Below are 18574 nucleotides of genomic sequence, written 5' to 3'. Positions count from 1 at the left end.
ACCAAGGAGCTCTCCAAACAGGTCAGGGACAAAGTTGTGGAGAAGTACAGATCAGCATTGGGTTATAAAAAAATATCAGAAACTTTGAACATCCCATGGAGCCCCATTAAATACATTATTAAAAATTGAAAGAATATGGCACCACAACAAACCTGCCAAGAGAGGGTCGCCCACCAAAACTCACGGACCAGGCAAGGAGGGCATTAATCAGAGAGGCAACAAAGAGACCAAAGATAACCCTGAAGGAGCTGCAAAGCTCCACAGTGAAGATTGGAGTATCTGTCCATAGGACCACTTTAAGCCGTACACTCCACAGAGCTGGGCTTTACAGAAGAGTGGCCAGAAAAAAGCCATTGCTTAAAGAAAAAAATAAGCAAAGAAAAGAAAAGACTCCCCAAACATATGGAAGAAGGTACTCTGGTCAGATGAGACTAAAATTGAGCTTTTTGGCCATCAAGGAAAACGCTATGTCTGGCGCAAACCCAACACCTCTCATCACCCCGAGAACTCAATCCCCACAGTGAAGCATGGTGGTGGCTGCATCATGATGTGGGGATGTTTTTCATAGGCAGGGACTGGGAAACTGGTCAGAATTGAAAGAATGATGGATGGCGCTAAATACAGGGAAATTCTTGAGGGAAACCTGTTTCAGTCTTCCAGAGATTTGAGACTGAGATGGAGGTTCACCTTCCAGCAGGACAATGACCCTAAGCATACTGCTAAAGCAACACTCGAGTGGTTTAAGGGGAAACATTAAAATGTCTTGGAATGGCCTAGTCAAAGCCCAGACCTCAATCCAATTGAGAATCTTTGGTATGACTTAAAGATTGCTGTATACCAGCGGAACCCATCCAACTTGAAGGAGCTGGAGCAGTTTTGCCTTGAAGAATGGGCAAAAATCCCAGTGGCTAGATGTGCCAAGCTTATAGAGACATACCCCAAGAGACTTGCAGCTGTAATTGCTGCAAAAGGTGGCTCTACAAAGTATTGACTTTGGGAGGGGTGAATAGTTATGCATGCTCAAGTTGGATTTTTTTGGTCTTATTTCTTGTTTGTTTCACACAAAAAAATATTTTGCATCTTCAAAGTGGTAGGCATGTTGTGTAAATCAAATAATACAAACCCCCAAAAAATCAATTTTAATTCCAGGTTGTAAGGCAACAAAATAGGAAAAATGCCAAGGGTGGTGAATACTTTCGCAAGCCACTGTAGCTCTGCTTCGCCTGTGTGTTTTGTGCATAGTCAGTGGGACTGTTACATATGTTACTCAAAAAAGAAAGAGACAATCTACTCCATGCACACTGCAGAGGGGAGTGTGTATGACCTGTGTGCGTCCTCTGCTGACTCTGTGTTGCCCAACAGGGAGTGTTTGTGTGGTATCCAGGGGCAACGGCTGGGGAGGGTGGGGGAGGCTGATGCAGGGAGGTGGGGCTGCAGCCTTGCTTTTAATCCACTCTGTTTGCGTGCCTGATTGCAGTGTGTGGTGCATGTGTGTGTGAGTGTGTGTATGTGTGAGCGATGCAAGGAGTGTGTGGAGAGTGTTGTTGTTTAAAGGCTAAATGTTACTGACATGCACACACTGACTACTGGAGTCAAAAAAGTGAAATGCACTCTCTGCCCTCCTCTCTCCCAGGAGGCTCTCTCTCTCTCTTGCTCTTTCTTTATTTTTCTCTCTCTGTCATACTCTCCTGCTTTTCCTCTTCTTACCTCTGCCATTTACTCTCCCTCTCTTTTTCTCTTTCTCCCTCTCTCTTTTTCTCTGATGGTTTTAACAGAGGTGTGACTCATTGGGCACAGAGCCATAATGTCAGGTACTGAGGGGAAGAGAGAGAGAAAGGGGGAGGGAGGGAGAAGGGGGAGAAGAGGGAGGAAGAGAAAAAGAGGGGGGGAGGAGAGGGAGAGAAAGGACGAGAGAGAGACCTGTTTTATGAGGCAGTGGTGAGGTAGTACAAGGGGGGTCAGAGATATGCAAAATGGAGAGGAATGTGGAAAAGGGAAAGAGTGAGAGGGCGGGAATGAGGGAATGAAGGAGGGGTGCAGTGTGAGGAAAACATAAAAAGGGAGGGAAATGAATAATTTCTGCAAACGGTTTCTGTCACAATTGAGTTTTTTCTTCCTCCTCCTAGCATGTTTTCCTTTTCATTCGCTGCTCATGTTTTGGCCACACACTGGACTCAGAGAGCTGACCAACAGACCGACGTGTTTATATGCAAACCTGTGTTTATGACATGAAGTTGTTTTAAAGAAGCTAGTTACATAATTACCCCGGGGGTCATTAAGGTGCCCCCTTTACAAACATGCACACACCCACACACACCCACACACACCCACAAACACAAACTTATAAAAGGCTGTCGGGAAGGATGGGGGTGATGGAAGGGGCAGGTGGAATGAATCTGGGAATTGGAGGGGTTAGACTAGAGGAGTCATGTGATAGTGTATGCCGTCAATCATCTGTCTCACTAACCCTTAGGCAGGGGTTCTCCACACTCATTTCAGCCTTGGCACACACACACACACACACATACACCGCAGTCTTGGCTGATATGAGGGAGATTCTGATATTTTTCACTGTGATGTGACATTGTACTGAGTGATTTGCTGTAATGTGCCCTCAAGTTCAGGTCAGTCTGAGGACACACACACGCACACACACACAGACACACACACACATTTTGAGCTTCGACCCATGTCCTCAGTGTCCTCACAAAGGAGAACAGTCAGTCAGTCCCCCCTCTTCTGCCTCCTCCTCCTTCACCTTCCTTCCTTCCTTTTCTTTTCTTTCATTCCTATCTATTTTCCCATTCCATGTGGAGGAAGGGGTTTTTGGGTGAGATTAACCATTATGATGACAATGATGGCGATGAGGATAATGATGGTGATGATGATGATGGTGGTGATGAAGATGACGACAGAGATGCTGAAATTAACAGTATTAACAAAAACATGTTGCATGGGGGATGATGCCAATGACGACGATTATGATTTCACCGAGACTGTATTAAAACACCTCTGGCTATGTTTACCTAAGGCCTCTCAGGTGTAGCCTAGAGGCCGAACGACCCTCTCTATACTGCCACCTTCAGGACATAAGCCATGACTGACAATGAAAAGTGCCATTGTAAAACATAGCAATATCTTTACTACTGTAATAGTGTAATGGTACAGCCAGTGGTGTAAAGTACTTAATTAAAAATACTTTAAAGTACTACTTAAGTAGTTTTTGGGTGTATCGGTATTTTACTTTACAATTTCTATTTTTGCCAACTTTAACTTTTACTTCACCACATTCCTAAAGAAAATAATGTACTTTTTACTCCATACATTTTCCCTGACACCCAAAAGTACTCATTACATTTTGACAGGAAAATGGTCCAATTCACACACTTATCAAGAGAACATCCCTGGTCATCCCTACTGCCTCTGATCTGGCGGACTCACTAAACACAAATGCTTCGTTATGTCTGAGCGTTGGAGTGTGCCACTGGCTATCCGTAAATTAAAAAATAACATGAAAATTGTGCCGCCTGGTTTGCTTAAAATAAGGAATTTTAAATGGTTTATACTTTTACTTTTACTTTTGATACTTAAGTACATTTTAGCAATTCCATTTACTTTTAATACTTAAGTATATTTAAAACCAAATACTTTTAGACTTTTACTCAAGTAGTATTTTATTGGGTGACTTTCACTTTAACTTGAGTCATTTTCTATTAAGGTATCTTTACTTTTACTCAAGTATGACAATTGAGTACTTTTTCCACCACTGGGTATAGCTATTACTACACATGCAGATGAACATGGAATTTTATAGATTGTTGATCTTCACATAGTAACCCTACTGGAGACCTGAATGCCTGTATTGTCTAGGGTCTATGGCTCTAGGCTGTTGTGCAATGGCCTTGAGTCGCAGAAATGACCTGTGCTCCATACCAGGTCGATGACTGTATATATTTATTGGGTGTTCTAAAAGAGAATTATAGATATACTAACTTACAGTCACTGCATTCAGCTAAGTTTAGTAGGGAAAAACAACCCCATATCACAGATCTATAGATAGGTCAGATCTATGGTGTGTATTTCTGTGTTGGTGACAGTAGGGATAGGTCAGATCTATTGTGTGTATTTCTGTGTTGGTGACAGTAGGGATAGGTCAGATCTACTGTGTGTATTTCTGTGTTGGTGACAGTAGGGATAGGTCAGATCTATTGTGTGTATTTCTGTGTTGGTGACAGTAGGGATAGGTCAGATCTATGGTGTGTATTTCTGTGTTGGTGACAGTAGGGATAGGTCAGATCTATTGTGTGTATTTCTGTGTTGGTGACAGTAGGGATAGGTCAGATCTACTGTGTGTATTTCTGTGTTGGTGACAGTAGGGATAGGTCAGATCTATTGTGTGTATTTCTGTGTTGGTGACAGTAGGGATAGGTCAGATCTATTGTGTGCATTTCTGTGTTGGTGACAGTAGGGATAGGTCAGATCTATTGTGTGTATTTCTGTGTTGGTGACAGTAGGGATAGGTCAGATCTATTGTGTGCATTTCTGTGTTGGTGACAGTAGGGATAGGTCAGATCTATTGTGTGTATTTCTGTGTTGGTGACAGTAGGGATAGGTCAGATCTATTGTGTGTATTTCTGTGTTGGTGACAGTAGGGATAGGTCAGATCTATTGTGTGCATTTCTGTGTTGGTGACAGTAGGGATAGGTCAGATCTATTGTGTGTATTTCTGTGTTGGTGACAGTAGGGATAGGTCAGATCTACTGTGTGTATTTCTGTGTTGGTGACAGTAGGGATAGGTCAGATCTATTGTGTGTATTTCTGTGTTGGTGACAGTAGGGATAGGTCAGATCTACTGTGTGTATTTCTGTGTTGGTGACAGTAGGGATAGGTCAGATCTACTGTGTGTATTTCTGTGTTGGTGACAGTAGGGATAGGTCAGATCTACTGTGTGTATTTCTGTGTTGGTGACAGTAGGGATAGGTCAGATCTATTGTGTGTATTTCTGTGTTGGTGACAGTAGGGATAGGTCAGATCTATTGTGTGTATTTCTGTGTTGGTGACAGTAGGGATAGGTCAGATCTACTGTGTGTATTTCTGTGTTGGTGACAGTAGGGATAGGTCAGATCTACTGTGTGTATTTCTGTGTTGGTGACAGTAGGGATAGGTCAGATCTATTGTGTGTATTTCTGTGTTGGTGACAGTAGGGATAGGTCAGATCTACTGTGTGTATTTCTGTGTTGGTGACAGTAGGGATAGGTCAGATCTACTGTGTGTATTTCTGTGTTGGTGACAGTAGGGATAGGTCAGATCTACTGTGTGTATTTTTGTGTTGGTGACAGTAGGGATAGGTCAGATCTACTGTGTGTATTTCTGTGTTGGTGACAGTAGGGATAGGTCAGATCTACTGTGTGTATTTTTGTGTTGGTGACAGTAGGGATGGTGGAATGAGGCGGATTAAAATGTCCTGATTGATCTGTCTGGTTCCACCCACCTGTTCTGTCTGGAATGTTCCTCTCCTGGCAGCGGGTGTGTGTGCGGGCCTGTGTGTTATGTCTATGAGACATTTTGTGTGTCTGTATGTGTGCGTTCGCATCTGCTACCAGGTGTATGTCGATTTCTCTTTGTGTGTGTGTGTGTGGTGTGTGTGTTTCTGTGTGTGTGTGTGTGTGCAGTCTGTTTCGACACGCCTGTGTAAATTGCGGGAATCTTATAATCTGGAGCTGGAATATGTGCTCATGTCTGTGTGCGTCTGCCACTCTTCCACCCCTCTCACTCCTTCCCTCTCTTTTCTCTCACTCTCTCGTTCTTTGACAGCTCTAATAAGTACACTAGGTCAGGTTACACCCCTCCATACATGCCAATCTTTCCCCATTTTTCTGTTCTTTCTCTCTGTCCCCCTTGTCTTGATTTTCTCTCCCTCTGTTCTCTCTCCCCCTTCCCCACTTTCTCATATAAATACGTACTCACTCTCTCTTACCAACACACACTTTCTCAAGAACATGCAGGCAGGCACACACACAGACAGACACTGACAGACAGACACACATGCACACACATACACACACACACTGTCTCTCCAGGCCTCTCAGGTTGCTGACATTTTCAATTTTTGCGCGTATAAAGTATTAGTAATAATATTAGCGGGTGTGACAGAGCTAAGGTCCACAGGCTGACACCGCCAGGACTCCTATAAATATCCCCCTTTTTCTGGGGGAATCCGAGACGCAGCACAGAACCTCAGTTTACACAGCTGAGGAGCATGTGGAAGAAACTCTCCATTCTCTCTCTTCATCTCTCTCACTTTCTCCTCTCTTCCTCTCTCTCACTCTCTCCTCCTTTCATTCTGTCCCTCTCCTCATTCCTATCACTCCACATCTCGGCATGCCCTGCCCCGCTACCGTACCGCTCTTTTTCCTCCCTTTCTTTTTCTCATCCTCCTCCCACCCTCCCATTTCTATCGTATTTCTCCCCTTTCTCTCTCCCCTTCTCCTTTTTCTTCTGTCTCTCTCCCTCTCTTTCTCGCCCTCCTTGTTGCAGGCTCTCCCTCTCTCTGTCATGTGACGGATGTGGTGGCGACACTCCTGCCATGGTGCATGAGGGCCGTACAGGATCTGCTTGAGGCATTGAGGTGAAGAGCAAAGTGAGTGGAACTCCTCCTCTCCTCCTCTCCTCCTCTCCTCCTCCCCTCCTCTCCTTTATCTCCTTCTACTTCCCTCCCTCATTCTTTTGTATTTCTCTTCCCTCTCCTCTCCCTCTCTTTCTCTCTCCCTTTTTACTTCTCCACATCTGCTGCAGTAATCAACAGTTATCTCCCCATAGGGGCCATGCATGCACACGCCTGGCCACACGCATGCACACACATACACACGCATAGTCAAGGTCATGGACACACACGTAAACTCATTGGCACTGATGCACAAGTACTTGAAGTTGGACAGATACGTGCACTCGTATAAATCTGTGCACGTGCACATACATACACAACCACACATAGTAAGGAGACTGGGTATTATGCAGCATGCACTAGGGGAAACTCTTGTTCTTGTTATCTTGCAGGACTGCTGTCTCTCCTTTGTGTTTTATGTGTGTGAGCGAGGTTCTAATTATGCCTGAGCACCCAAATGAAGTGTGTGACATATGAAGTGTGTGTGTGTGTGTGTGTGTGTGTGTGTGTGTGTGTGTCATGTCAGTCCATGAAAAGCTGCAGTACTAGGCTGTCCAATGCTGGGTTTACTGGTCTCTGTCTCCCCCTACTGGATATAGATAATAGGTACAACAACACGCCATTCACATTACCTGCTGCTCTTCAAAAATACACTAGCTTCCCGCTGGTTTCATTTCACAGGTAAACCTACCACATTTGACAACTTTGGAGAACATTGCAAGGAAGACCACTACTACTAGCCTATTGGAACTACGCTATTACCGCAACCATTATCAGTCTATGACTGCAAGAGGAAATCTGTAACCTGGGTTTACTGTTAGAGCTAGGCTACATAGAACGTTGTTTAAAACGTTGTTGATCATGTATGGTGCTTATAAGTAGGCTATATTTGAAGCTGTTCCTGCTTAGTCTACTGTTGATAGGCAACGGGTGGACTTTGTTCTCTCACGATTACGTCATAATATTAAAGGCCCATTCGAAAGTCATACCCCTGATGAAAAAAACAGCAAAGAACAACCTTAGCTGTGTTTTGCTGGTCAACAGCAAAACCAGCATGAAGTCACAATATGCTGGCTTGCAAAGTCATGGTTAATTCCGATTGGAATCCAGCCAGACTGGGGATATCCAACGATTGGAACTTTTATTCACCCACAATCTACATTCAGAATGACTGCCACGGCTAGGAAGATGAATATTTGAGACTACCTAAATCATCTAAACTGGAACAACCATTTCCGGTAAAGGGTGAAATAAATCCAACCAACAGATTTGTCTAGACAAATGTATGTTATTTATCTTTGTGTAGCATAAGATAAATTAATTGTTTAATTCATCAATCAATGAACATGCAAAAACACATGTATTGAAACAAACAATTCTAAAAAATCTAACTGCAATAGAGCATGCTGGGAAATATGATAATGAGGCGTGGTTTTGATGGGCGTGGTTTTGCAGACCAGCTAAATCACGCTGGACCAGCATAGACCAACATGGACCAGTTTGTTCACCAGCGGTCTAAGGCACTGCATCTCAGTGCTTGAGGTGTCACTACAGACCCCCTGGTTCGATTCCAGGCTGTATCACAACCGGCCATGATTGGGAGTCCCATAGGGCGGCGCACAATTGGCCCAGCGTAGTCCGGGTTTGGCCGGTGTAGGCCGTCATTGTAAATAAGAATTTGTTCTTAACTGACTTGCCTAGTTAAATAAAGGTAAAATAAATAAAGATCACCAGCATACCAGCCTAACCAGCTTGACCAGCATCAGACCAGCACTGACCAGCATAGATTAGCATGGACCAGATTGAAATTTAGGCTGGTCTATGCCGTTTTTTTTCCAGCAGGGACCATGTTTGTGAAGGTGTACTTCCCTCACCAGTTTAGCTCAGCGGATTCTATTTCTTATCGACATATGCCATGTTACAGCCCACTGTCCATGAGGTATCATTTATGGTTTCCATATAGTTTAGAGGCTATTTATACTGAGCATTTTTATAAAACCTGTATAAACTGTATTTATAATTTATATGACAATATTTTAGGTAGACAATAATTCTATTGCACAATTTCTGATATATCCCATGCCTCAGTTTCATTTTCTTGCATAAGTAAAAGCAAGAAATGCATCACCTATGCGTCCACTGCCATTATTATTAATTCCAAATATACTGGTTTGGATTTCTCCCTGACCAAAATGACTGACATTATCATACCGTTCTGGAACTTTGAGGTTTCATGACATAGCCCCTCTATTTTGAAATTATATTATTTTAGCTCTATTTTCATGTAATCTGACCAAAGCACTGGTTCCAATCCATGTGCCAATGGCGATTAGCAAACTCCAGGCATCTACATTTGTTGGATGACATGAAAATAGAGCTCTTTGACCACTCACATCAGTGGTGGGTTTGCCGTCGAAATAAGAATGCATGAGCAGAAAAGAACCCCATACCTACTGTAAAATATAGTGGTGGAGCTTTGATGTTATGGGGCTATTTTGCTTCCACTTGTCCTGGAGCCCTTGTTAAGGTCAACGGCATCATGAACATTACCCAGTACCAGGACATTTTAGCCCAAAACCTGGTTGCCTCTGCCAGGAGGCTGAAACTTGGCTGCAAGTGGATCTTCCAGCAAGACAATAACCGCAAACACACATCAAAATCCACAAAGAAATTGCTAATTTGCCACAAAATCTAAATTTTACTATGGCCATCTTAGTCTGCAGACTTGAAACCCATTGCAAATCTGTGGTTTGAATTGAAGAGGGCAGTCCAAAAGCGCAGACAAGGGCTATCAAGGATCTGGAAGGATTCTGTATGGAGGAATGGTCTAAGGTCCCTCCCAATGGAGGGACCTTAGACCAGGCCTCCGACTGCAAGTCACTACAGAGGGTAGTGCGTACGGCCCAGTACATCACTGGGGCCAAGCTTCCTGCCATCCAGGACCTCTATACCAGGCGGTGTCAGAGGAAGAACCTAAAAATTGTCAAAGACTCCAGCCACCCTAGTCATAGACTGTTCTCTCTGCTACCGCACGGCAAGCGGTACCGGAGCACCAAGTCTAGGTCCAAAAGGCTTCTAAACAGCTTCTACCCCCAAGCCATAAGACTCCTGAACAGCTAGTCATGGCTAAAATACGATTACTTGTTAAACTAAATCTCTTTCTCTGAGCAATTATATTAGTATAAAATAATATAATTTCCCAATTTTGGGGAGCATACAATATCGCTCAGTATTTAAATGTATTTGATACAGTAATTTTGCTAATTTTGATAATGGGTGTCAATAATTTTGGACCCCACTGTATCTAGGCTTACCCTAAATGTTTTTATAGTCCACAGGATGAAGGTATAGTTGCAGTGGATAATGACAAATGCACTTGCTGGATAGTAATCCCACTCCCGTGGTGTGGTGTTGCAATATGTCCCTAGTGTTATATGGCTGTAGAGCTTTTGATGACAGTGCGCCAGCTTAGCTCAACGGTTACTACTTACTCCAAAGTTGCCACTCCTTGTCGGTCCGCCGGCTGAGGAGTCGAACCGTGGGCGCTGCCTGGCGTTTTTTTCTATTTCCTGTTACACTTTATTACGTCAGTTATTTTTCTTCAGTTAGGATATCCTTTGATTATGAAACAGATATTAGCCTAGTTTCATTGTAAGGGTGGTGTGGCCTTGTAAGCTAGGTCTTTTTACATGGTTGTCATCCTAGTCACTTTAATAATGGAACACTAGTCCCTTTAATAATGTTTACATACTGCTTTACTCATTTGATATGTATATACTGTATTCTATTCTACTGTATTTTAGTCAATGCCACTCCGACATTTCTCGTCCTAATATTTATATATTTCTTAATTCCATTATTTTACTTTTAGATTTGTGTGTATTGTTGTGAATTGTTAGATACTACTGCACTGTTGGAGCTAGGAACACAAGCATTTCTCTACACACGCAATAACATCTGCTAAATATGTGTATGTGACCAATAACATTTTATTTTATTTTATTTTATTTTGTAGTAGGCCTATCAAAAATAAAACAGTCTTAAAAATGGGCAGGCTATTCCACCTGATCCGTGAGGAAGGCCAGTTAATGGACAGTTGTGTGCCTTTGCTTACCTGTAATGCCAGAATCTACAGGTACATTCCCCCCTGTGTGTGCTGCCTGAATTATCTGAATGTACTAGCAGGAGTTGCTCTGAGACAACGGAATATCAGATAATATACATGAACAATTCAATCTAGAATGATTTCCTGCAGGTGGATTTCAGGCACATTTTAAACCATTTCAAATTAAAGAGGCAATTGGGGAAACCACCTTTAGCAATATAGGGCCTAGTAATAATGAAAACAACAACAAAAACATTATTATAATGATCATATACAGTTGAAGTCGGAAGTTTACATACACTTAGGTTGGAGTCATTAAAACTCGTTTTTCAACCACTCCACAAATTTCTTGTTAACAAACTATAGTTTTGGCAAGTCAGTTAGGACATCTACTTTGTGCATGACACAAGTAATTTTTACAACAATTGTTTACAGACAGATTATTTCACTTATAATTCACTGTATCACAATTCCAGTGGGTCAGAAGTTTACATACACTAAGTTGACTGTGCCTTTAAACAGCTTGGGAAATTCCAGAAAATGATGGCATACCTTTAGAAGCTTCTGATAGGCTAATTTACATAATTTGAGTCAATTGGAGGTGTACATGTGGATGTATTTCAAGGCTTACCTTCAAACACAGTGCCTCTTTGCTTGACATCATGGGAAAATCAAAAGAAATCAGCCAAGACCTCAGAAAAAAAATTGTAGACCTCCACAAGTCTGGTTCATCCTTGGGAGCAATTTCCAAACGCCTGAAGGTACCACGTTCATCTGTACAAACAATAGTACGCATGTATAAACACCATGGGACCACGCAGCCGTCATACCGCTCAGGAAGGAGGCGCGTTCTGTCTCCTAGAGATTAACATACTTTGGTGCGAAAAGTGCAAATCAATCCCAGAACAACAGCAAAGGACATTGTGAAGATGCTGGAGGAAACAGGTACAAAAGTATCTATATCCACAGTAAAACGAGTCCTATATTGACATAACCTGAATGGCCGTTCAGCAAGGAAGAAGCCACTGCTCCAAAACCGCCATTAAAAAGCCAGACTATGGTTTGCAACTGCACATGGGGACAAAGATCGTACTTTTTGGAGAAATGTCCTCTGATCTGATTTAACAAAAATAGAACTGTTAATGACCATCGTTATGTTTGGAGGAAAAAGGGGATGGCTTGCAAGCCGAAGAATACCATCCCAACCGTGAAGCACAGGGGTGGCAGCATCATGCTGTGGGGGTGCTTTGCTGCAGGAGGGACTGGTGCACTTCACAAAATAGATGGCATCATGAGGAAGGAAAATGATGTGGGTATATTGAAGCAACATCTCAAGACATCTGTCAGGAAGTTAATGCTTGGTCGCAAATGGGTCTTCCAAATGGACAATGACCCCAAGCATACTTCCAAAGCTGTGGCAAAATGGCTTAAGGACTACAAAGTCAAGGTATTGGAGTGGCCATCACAAAGACCTGACCTCAACCCTATATAATATTTGTGGGCAGAACTGAAAAAGCATGTGTGAGCAAGGAGGCCTACAAACCTGAATCAGTTACACCATCTCTGTCAGGAGGAATGGGCCAAAATTCACACAACTTATTGTGGGAAGCTTGTGGAAGGCTACCCGAAATGTTTGACCCAAGTTAAACAATTTAAAGGCAATGCTACCAAATACTAATTGAGTGTATGGAAACTTCTAACCCACTGGGAATGTGATGAAAGAAATAAAAGCTGAAATAAATCATTCTCTCTACTATTATTCTGTTTTTTTTTTTTCACATTCTTAAAATAAAGTGGTGATCCTAACTGACCTAAGACAGCGAGTTTTTACTAGGATTAAATGTCAGGAATTGTGAAAAACTGAGTTTAAATGTATTTGGCTAAGGTGTATGTAAACTTCCGACTTCAACTGTTTGTCTTGAATTATGTCTGCAGCCTATTTATGCCTAAGTTATTTAGTAGGCACTCTGATAACAGCACACTTGGTTAAACATGTTGGTTATCTGACCTCAATGAATGTGAATGGATAAGCCTATTCATGTATACTCTCCCTGGTTGCACAATGCACATCCAGCCTATATATAGATGTTTTTCTTCCTGGGTAACTGTGCCAGTGTAGCTCAGTGGTTACTTCTGAATGTTCTCAGTTCCAATCTCTCAGTCCGCGGACTGAGAAGTTCAAACCCATGGGTGCTGTCTGATTTTTTTTATTTATTTCAATTTCATTTGGTTCACAAAAGTTAGCCTATAAATCAAGAAAAATAGGTTATTGATATAACGAAAACTGTTTAAGCCATATACATAAATGTCGAATGATGCAAAACTTTTATAGCACTATAATAAACTATAGCCTAGGAAACTAATCTACAACACCTAGTCAGTTTATTATGACTTGATTTGCAATCTCAATCATGCAATCATTGTTTGTTTTTTCAGGTTTGGCCGCATTCGTTTCGTCAAAGGTTTCCAAAACAAATGTTGTTGATTAACTACTATTCCGAATTCTGAGTTAAACAAACCTGTACGGAGATACCTGTGACGTAGGCTTGGCCTGAGCTATGCCTACAAGGTCAAAAGTCGTTTTGCTGTATGTAACTCTCGGCGCTGGTTTAGCTCAGTGGTTACTTCAACTCGAAATGCTATGTCAAGGTCGCGGTCCAGCATAAAACAAATATTTTAATTCCATTCCATTTAAATGGGGGCGGCAGGTATTTTAGGGATTAAGAGCGTTGTGCCAGTAACCGAAAGGTCGCTGGTTCTAATCCCCGAACCGACTAGGTGAAAAATCTGTCGATGTGCCCTTGAGCAAGGCACTTAACCCTAATTGCTCCTGTAAGTCGCTCTGGATAAGAGCGTCTGCTAAATGACTAAAATGTAAAAAATTTAAAAGTAGGCAATTACAATTCCGTTTATTGGTTACATGTTTTCATTTGTATTATTGACATTTAATAATAACATTAAATGTAATTAATAACATTAACTGAATTGACAGCAATAGATAGTGACCAACTCTGGTCTCTTTATTATGTTAAATGTATTTAACCATAAATAAATACATTCTGAAAAGTTTATGATAGGTCAGTATCTATCCATAGTCCCTAGTTTTGCAGTCTTTTTGAATGTAAGCTTTCTATCAGGTAGATGGCGCTCTAGAATCATGAATGAGAGAAGTGAATGCTTTGTTTTGAAAATATTGTGGACTATAGACTCACTCTAAAACAATTATAATGGATCCTTCACTTAATTGCAAAACCGTCTAAGCTAATGCAGTTCCTTATTGCACAAGTCTTCCTTAACCTGAGTGACGTAGCCTATATCATAGCAGAAGTCTGTAGCTCAGCTGGTAGAGCACGGCGCTTGTAACGCCAAGGTAGTGGGTTCGATCCCCGGGACCACCCATACACAAAAAAATGTATGCACGCATGACTGTAAGTCGCTTTGGATAAAAGCGTCTGCTAAATGGCATATTATTATTATAAGTCTTACGTCATTCTGCAGCCTCGCCCTCTCCGCGCAGGGTTAGCTCAGAAGTTACTTCAACTGTCAAACAATCTACAGGACCTCAGGTACGATCCACCGGCGATGTCTAGCGTTTTTGGAAAAAATATTCAAAATACAAAAATTAGTGTTGGATTTTTCTTATTGGTGAATGAGGATAACTTCCTATTGAGAGTTTACATTTTGAACTTTCATTCTTACATTGTAGCCTACATTTACAGTGGGGGAAAAAAGTATTTAGTCAGCCACCAATTGTGCAAGTTCTCCCACTTAAAAAGATGAGAGAGGCCTGTAATTTTCATCGTAGGTACACGTCAACTATGACAAACAAAATGAGAAAGAAAAATCCAGAAAATCACATTGTAGGATTTTTAATGAATTTATTTGCAAATTATGGTGGAAAATAAGTATTTGGTCAATAACAAAAGTTTCTCAATACTTTGTTATATATCCGTTGTTGGTAATGACACAGGTCAAACATTTTCTGTAAGTCTTCACACACTGTTGCTGGTATTTTGGCCCATTCCTCCATGCAGATCTCCTCTAGAGCAGTGATGTTTTGGGGCTGTCGCTGGGCAACACGGACTTTCAACTCCCTCCAAAGATTTTCTATGGGGCTGAGATCTGGAGACTGGCTAGGCCACTCCAGGACCTTGAAATGCTTCTTACGAAGCCACTCCTTCGTTGCCCGGGCGGTGTGTTTGGGATCATTGTCATGCTGATAGACCCAGCCACGTTTCATCTTAGTCATTTAGCAGACGCTCTTATCCAGAGCGACTTACATTATTTATATATATATATATATTTTTTTTCATACTGGCCCCCCGTGGGAATTGAACCCACAACCCTGGCGTTGCAAACGCCATGCTCAACATCCCTGCCGGCCATTCCCTCCCCTACCCTGGACGACACTGGGCCAATTGTGCGCCGCCCAATGGGTCTCCCGGTCGTGGCCGGCTACGACAGAGCCTGGATTCGAACCAGGATCTCTAGTGGCACAGCTAGCACTGCGATGCAGTGCCTTAGACCACTGCGCCACTCGAATCTTCAATGCCCTTGCTGATGGAAGGAGGTTTTCACTAAAAATCTCACAATACATGGCCCCATTCATTCTTTCCTTTACACAGATCAGTCAACCTGGTCCCTTTGCAGAAAAACAGCCCCAAAGCATGATGTTTCCACCCCCATGCTTCACAGTAGGTATGGTGTTCTTTGGATGCAACTCAGCATTCTTTGTCCTGCAAACACGACGAGTTGAGTTTTTACCAAAAAGTTCCATTTTGATTTCATCTGACCATATGACATTCTCCCAGTCCTCTTCTGGATCATCCAAATGCACTCTAGCAAACTTCAGACGGGCCTGGACATGTACTGGCTTAAGCAGGGGGACACGCCTGGCACTGCAGGATTTGAGTCCCTGGCGGCGTAGTGTGTTACTGATGGCTGTAGGCTTTGTTACTTTGGTCCCAGCTCTCTGCAGGTCATTCACTAGGTCCCCCCGTGTGGTTCTGGGATTTCTGCTCACCGTTCTTGTGATCATTTTGACCCCACGGGGTGAGATCTTGCGTGGAGCCCCAGATCGAGGGAGATTATCAGTGGTCTTGTATGTCTTCCATTTCCTAATAATTGCTCCCACAGTTGATTTCTTCAAACCAAGCTGCTTACCTATTGTATATTCAGTCTTCCCAGCCTGGTGCAGGTCTACAATTTAGTTTCTGGTGTCCTTTGACAGCTCTTTGGTCTTGGCCATAGTGGAGTTTGGAGTGTGACTGTTTGAGGTTGTGGACAGGTGTATTTTATACTGATAACAAGTTCAAACAGGTGCCATTAATACAGGTAACGAGTGGAGAACAGAGGAGCCTCTTAAAGAAGAAGTTACAGGTCTGTGAGAGCCAGAAATCTTGCTTGTTTGTAGGTGACCAAATACTTATTTTCCACCATCATTTGCAAATAAATTCATTAAAAATCCTACAATGTGATTTTCTGGATTTTTTTTCCTCAATTTGTCTGTCATAGTTGACGTGTACCTATGATGAAAATTACAGGCCTCTCTCATCTTTTTAAGTGGGAGAACTTGCACAATTGGTGGCTGACTAAATACTTTTTTTCCCCACGTATAACTTCAATGAATGGGTATAATTGTGAGCTAAATTAAAGTAGTTTGTAAAACCAGTTTATAGGCTACCATTTAGGCTACAGGTAGCCTTTGCCTTAACATTTCAAAAATGTAAATGTAGGCTTTGGTTTGAGTATATAGTTTAATATTGAACTGTTGCAATGTAAAGAAAACAAAGATTATGTTTGTAGGCTACAGTATTTCAGTCCTATCTGCCCTGACATTTCTCCACCCAAATTTATACAGTAGATGGCGCTCTAGGATCACGAATAAAATAAGGATTTTCAATAGGCACACAGATAATAAACTGGCATCTCAAACTTCCCACACGGCTTAAGGTCAAGTCCATTTCAATACAATTCAGGATTTAGGAAGTGAATGTATACGAACCACAGTTTAAGATGATCATATTTTTGTGGGGTTAATAAAATATACCTATTCATTTGGAAGAACAGGTTATGACAATTACAAAATGTTTTGTTGTTATAGAAAACGTAAATAAATTATCTTCAGCTTCATGTAATGTTAAAAAAAGTATAGTTGCTCTCATAGAATGTTATTAATTGAACACTAGGCCCACTCTCTGCCTCTATGTCCACATAGAAAATAACGAACTCTGTTGTGCTGAAGAACAGCTCCGCCATTCAGCCGGTTAGCCTATAGAACTCTCAGTTGAGTTAGCCCATCATAAACCTTTGAACGCCGGACTACCCTTGTGTATGTATACTTTAAACAAAACAAAAAAAGAGTAAATCGTTGAAAAATTTTAAGAAAGAAGGTAGGTATGAACATGACAAAAGTAAGAATGGCAGTCAATGATGGTGTGTAACAAGGCAGTCAATGATGGTGTGTAACAAGACAGGTTATGTGGCCTAGAAAGTACCCCCCCCCCCCATCCTGTCTCTAGCTCTCCGCTTTCTCTTCCCCCCCCCCCCCCCCCCCCCCCTCTCTCTCTCTCTCTCTCTCTCTCCCTCTCCGTGTGTGTGTGTGCGTGCGAGCGAGCAAGCAAGAGAGAGAGAGAAATGACCTCTGTGTGTGCTCTTCCGGGTCAGTCAGGTGATTGTTGGTGAGTGTGAGCAAGGTGCTTTCGCTGTCGTACAATGCAATGGGGGTGCAAGGAGATGCGAGGGGCGGATGAAACGATCTTAATGCTCCGTGTAATGCATGTTAATGTAACAGGCACCGAGGGACTTTCGGTACATCCAACTGAGTGCTTAGGGATTATTTATCACAAAACATTTGTATTATTATGTTGGGGAACGGTTGATCCCGGATAGCTACACACTAATCCTCCACTCTGTTAATTAAAAAGACGATGAAACCAATGGAAATTGTGTTTTTTCAGAAATGTAATCATTTCTGGAGAAGCTTAACCATCTGCTGGAGGTTAAGTCTGTGAGCAGATTGTGTTTTCTGGTTATTTAAACCTGCGGATTTTACTATTTTTTCAAGAAGGGCGGGTGGAGGGTTTCTGTGGGTGATGGGGGAAGGAGGAGGGAGGAAGGGGGTTGTCGCTAAGGAAGGGTGTCCAACAAGCTCTCACAGTCTCATGTCAGAATTAGACGTTCATCAATGTTTCTCAAACATCACATTTCCAAGATGTTCCAAATGTAAAATGTCGAAGTGTTTGGTTACTTCTCCGTATCTTTCCAAGTTTGTTTAGGCATTAACTCCGAATTTGGACGTCGAAGACAGACTTGTATCACGGGTGACCTGCCTTTGGTGTCGGGAAGATCTTTCTTTGTTCTGTGGCTGTGTTGTCAGCTCATGTTGAGAAATCTGAGCTCGAGCCACGGCGTTTAATTAGAGTGCGACTCGAGTTGGTCGAGAGACGAGGCCTAGCGCGCGGAGGGATTCTGTAGGCCTAGTGTGTGTGCGCGTGCGCGCGCGTGGTTAATATCTGACTGACTGGCCCGGATTAAAGGGGAAAAGATTAGATGTGCGCAAACATGTGCCGCACTCTTAAGAGATCCCGGCCGTCCTCTTTGTTTTATCAGAGCCCGACCTGCCAGCTCCATAATCTAGTCAAGTTATTCCATCTTATTGACATCTATTCAAATTAGGTGGCCTAACATTTTGCCTTGTCTGTACAAACAACCTCTGTCTTTTGCCATGTTTTTATGTTATCTCCGTAAAATGACCGCAATTATCCCTGCAAACTATAATGTAAAATGTGAGTTTTATATAATCT

The sequence above is a fragment of the Coregonus lavaretus genome (assembly GCF_964263955.1).
Source record: "Coregonus lavaretus genome assembly, chromosome: 32".
NCBI classification, from domain to species: domain Eukaryota; kingdom Metazoa; phylum Chordata; class Actinopteri; order Salmoniformes; family Salmonidae; genus Coregonus; species Coregonus lavaretus.
Note: the sequence above shows the minus strand (reverse complement) of the source record.